Source organism: Chrysochloris asiatica, unplaced genomic scaffold, assembly GCF_000296735.1.
Source record: "Chrysochloris asiatica unplaced genomic scaffold, ChrAsi1.0 scaffold02729, whole genome shotgun sequence".
Classification (NCBI taxonomy): domain Eukaryota; kingdom Metazoa; phylum Chordata; class Mammalia; order Afrosoricida; family Chrysochloridae; genus Chrysochloris; species Chrysochloris asiatica.
This window is the reverse complement of record NW_006411247.1, coordinates 2942-7734: the sequence shown is the minus strand read 5'-3', so window position 1 is coordinate 7734 and position 4793 is coordinate 2942. Positions and strand designations below refer to the sequence as shown.

The window sequence follows — 4793 nt, the reverse complement described above, 5'->3', positions numbered from 1 at the left end:
ACCTTTGCTCTGAGGTTCCTGTAGTGTTTTTTCCATGGTGTGTCTGCTCTCCCACATGGTCTTGCCATTTGGTCTCCCCCAAGCTGTTGGCTCTGGGCCGCTGAGCCCGGTAGATTCAAAAGTACGTGATTTCTTACTTTTGCTACAAGTTCCACTGGCTATAAGCCGTCAAACCTTTTAAATATTCCTATATATGTGATTCTGAGTTTTGCAGCTCTGCCCTGAAACTGCTTTGCCTGGTATTCTGTTGTATTGCTGATGGCGAACTTCACTGTACCTCCACCCTAGCTGCCATCAAGCCCCGCCTCCCCTATTTACTGTTTCGTTAAAATATTTTGATGTTTATAAGTAGCTGATTTTTAGGAGGCTCTAGTCATCTATTTTGCCTCCTACTGCTTGTGTGTTTTTGATAACATTTGATAGTGTATATATGCCATGTATTAGAGCCCCTAAATTTGTCCCTGTGTTTTCACTGATGATATTTATAGTTCTAGGTTTTATATGTAGGTCTTTAATCCACATTGAATTTTATTTTTGTATATGGTGTGAGATATGGGTCTTTTTTCATTATTATGAAAATGGATTTCCAGTTTTGCGAGCATCATTCATTGAAGAAACTACTTCTTCCCCATTTAACATCTTTTGGCTGTCCATCAAAGATCAGTTTGTGAATGGATTTACTTGTGGGTTGTCAATTCTGTTCCATTAATCAATCTACGTTATCTTTTCTTGTAATGGTACCAGACTGGTTAGTAAATTTTGTGGTCTCTTTCCTTTGCCTATAAAGATAGTGGTCAATGTTTCTTTTAAAGAATGATCTTGGAATCTGGGTTGGGATTGTGTCAAATCTACCAATTGCTCTGAGGAGTGTTGACATTTTCACAATTTTAAATCTTCCTATCCATGAGCGTGGTCTATTCTTCCATTTTTGCTAGTCTCTTTTGATTTCTTGTACTGGTGCTTTGGTTTTTAAAAGGATTTCTATATGTCATTTAATCCAGGAGAGGCTGGAAGGGCATAGCAACCTTGGCTGACAAACCTTAAGAACAACTATTAGCCTTTAGCTGCAATACTTTGTATTCTCACAAGGAAAGATGATCCATTGGAAGCTTCCAGAGTCCTGGTATGGCACTGTGGGTTAGTGTGCAAGACTGCAAAGCTATTTGAACTGCAAGTTTGGCAGTTCAAGCTCACTAGCTGCTCCTCAGAAACCCTATGCAAGGTCACTATGGGTTGGAACTGACTTGATGGCACTTCACAACAACAACAAAGGCTTTGGGTCTTATGTTGAGATCTTCTCAAGAATAACCCATAACAATTCCATACATTTCAAAAATTAAGGCTGACACTTTTTTTAAAAAGAGGATCACCATTTTGTTCCCTTTACACTTAAAATTACTCCCACTTTTGTGTTTTAAGAATCTTTTAAATTCATAATTAAAAACACACCTCATATTAATACATTTCATTAAGTACACTACCCCAAGAGATATTTCAAACAGGCTTTTCAAACAATTTAGATGATTGCAATTCTAAACAGAAACAGAAAAATCATATTTTTATTGGTGCTTTTCTACATTTTTAAGAAAATTCCAGACATATTTTAGATTTTCTAATGACCATTAAAAAAGAGAATAAGAAAGAAAGAAATTTCTAAATATGGTCAACTCAATCTGCTTTATGTATCTGGAAGTAAAAGAACATCTCTTTAAGCACTACCATTTCTAATTTTTGTACATAATTTTGTCTATCTCGACCTTAAAATCACATAACTAATGTTCCAAATATTAGAACTTTTTAAATTCTAGGACATGATGTATCCATGGGTACAGAAGACTTTAATATCAAATGAACTGTAATATATATTATTTTAATTTTTTCATTTCCATATATTCTACTTACATAACAAACTAACCAAGTTTCCAAGTCACATCAAGTGATTTCATCTTCTCACATTTCAAATGAAATGCTGGAAACCTAAAAACTAGAGAATTTGTCAAAAATGACAATGTGCATCAAAGTTACACATGTCATCAGCAACTTTTTCCCAAAGGGATCAAATGGTACAAGTTTATATTTTTCTTGTTTGTGATCCCAAAACAGGCAGCATTTTCATTTCATCCACTTTATTTTTATGTATTTCTGATATTCTGTGCTTTCAGCCAAGATCCACCAGACATCAGCAATGATATCGCTCGTTCCCCGGCCTCTTCTGAATCCAGCTTGAACCTCTGGAAGTTCTATGTCAATGTATGATTGTAGCCGTTTCTGTATTACCTTTAGCAAAACTTTACTCGCTTGAGATATCAAATAGATTGTCCGATGATTTCTGCATTCCTTTGGGTCACCTCTCTTTGGAATGGGCACAAATATTGATCTCTTCCAATCAGTCGGCCAGATAGTTGTCTTCCAAATTTCTTGGCAGAGATGAGTGAGTGCCTCTTGTGCTGCCTCACTTTCTTGAAAGATTTCAATTTTTATTCCATCAATTCCTGGTGCCTTGTTCTTTGCCAATTCTTTCAATGCCCTTTGGACTTCTTCCCTGAGTATCATTGGCTCTTGTTCATATGGTACCTCTTGAAATGGGAAAGGTGTGAGACAAGGTTGTGTTCTTTCACCATACTTATTCAACCTGTATGCTGAGCAAATAATACGAGAAGCTGGGTTCTATGAAGAAAAACATGGCATCAGAATTGGAGGAAGACGCATTAACAACCGGCGATATGCAGATGATAAGACCTTGCTTGCTGAAAGTGAAGAGGACTTGAAACATTTACTGATGAAGATCAAAAAACACAGCCTTCGGAATGGGTTGCATCTCAATGTCAGAAAAACAAAAATCCTCACCACTGGATCAATGAACAACATTCTTATCAATGGAGAAAAGATTGAAGTTGTCAAGGACTTCATTCTTCTTGGATCAACTATCAACATTCATGGAAGCAGTAGTCAAGAGATCAGACGACGTATTGCATTGGGCAAATCTGCTGCACAGGAACTTTTTAGAGTGTTGAAGAGCAGAGATGTCAGCTTGAGGACTAAGGTGCGCCTGACCCAAGCTATGGTATTTTCAATAACCTCATATAGATGCAAAAGCTGGACTGTGAATAAGGAAGACCGTAGAAGAATTGATGCCTTTGAGTTGTGGTGTTGGAGGAGAATACTAAAAGTGCCATGGACTGCCAAAAGAACCAATAGATCTGTTTTGGAAGAAGTACAGCCAGAGTGCTCCTTGGAGGCCAAGATGGATGGCTAAGCTTCGTCTCTCATACTTTGGACATATTGTCCAGAGAGAACAGTCGCTGAAGAAGGACGTCATGCTGGGTAGGGTGGAGGGTCAGAGAAAAAGAGGAAGACCCCCAACGAGATGGATCAGCCAGGTGGCATCATTGATGGCGTCATGTGTGGCAGCGGTGGTGGGGTTGGCCCAGGATCGGACATTGTTTCCTTCTGCTGTGCATGGGGTTGCCATGAGTCGGTGCCAACACAATGGCACCTGACAACAACAACATTTTCATGTATTTGAAAAGCAGTAGCTATCCATCTCCCACAAGAGCACTGTTCTCCATACCAGTTGAAGGACCTCAACTTGGCACTGCATTTGGGGCAAAGAAGCTGCCTATCTGTCACTCCCAACAGAGTGGATTCCATCAGCTGTACAGGTTCAGTGACATAAGATGTACGTTGAGCACGACTCCCTGTTGTAACCATGAAACATGGTGTCATTTTCATATGAGCAAAAGCTATAGGACCACTTTCTTCATTAGGATCCCAAATCCTAGAACTTTGAAATAAGGATTGCCTGCACTGTTGACAGTTATAGAGAGCCTCATCATAGTTTAACCCTTGTGAAATGGTGGTTGTTACCAGCAAAGAGTTCCTGAGGCAAATTCTGCAATTCTGGTTAGTTTTCTGTAACCTTGTGTAAATGATATGGCTTATAAATTGGACTAGAGATAACTACTTCACATCCCATTGTTTGGTATAATTTCAGCTGCCGTTCAAACCCTTCATTCATCTTAGCCTCTGACTTGACAGTCTGGAGGTTTTCATAGGTTTTTTCAAAGGTAAGTTGGTCAGTCTTCATTATAAAAGCAGTTACTACAACACTTCAACTAACTCCTGAAGGGTAGTGTGCCAACACTGCATGGCCCTCTTCACGGGCCTGGCCAATGAAGGCCATGCACTGGTCAAAGCTACAGAACAAGTCAGTCTTGGGGCTGTCCAGGGCTGGCATGAAGAGGCACCATAGATCCTCGAACTCAGCCCCTGTCTTGAATCAGGGTGCTTTCGAGTCCACCTTCAGTACCTCAGTAATGCCCATCTCCTTCAGCTGGTCTGGCTTCCTGATGGCTTCTGCCCCACCTAGGAAAAGCCCAGGCCACACTTCCAGCATCTGCCCTGAGCCTCCAACATGGCAGCGCCCAGAGCCCAGAGCCCAGACAACTCTAATAGTGTTTTATAGTTTTCTTTGTACAGGTATTTTGTTTCTCTGGTTAGGTTTATTCCTAACTATTCCATCTTTTGGATGGCTATTGTAAATGGTATTGTTTTCCTAATTTCTTTTTCAGAGCTTAGAGGAATCCAACTGATTTTTGTATATCGCTCTTGTACCTTGCTACTTTGCTGAAACTTTTATGAGTTCTAATAATTTTCTTTGCTGAGTCTTTGGGATTTTCTATGTATAGGATCATATAATCTGCAAATAGAGAGAGTTTTACTTCTTCTTTGCTAATTTGAATGGCTTTACTTTTCCTTTTTTGCCTTATAGCTCTGGTAAGATTTCCAACACA

General features: G+C 39.5%; 1 pseudogene; it reads right to left on the bottom strand.

The window, feature by feature from the left end:
- Positions 1–2071: 2071 nt before the first annotated feature.
- Positions 2072–4448, bottom strand: LOC102824848 (annotated as a pseudogene).
- Positions 4449–4793: the final 345 nt, after the last annotated feature.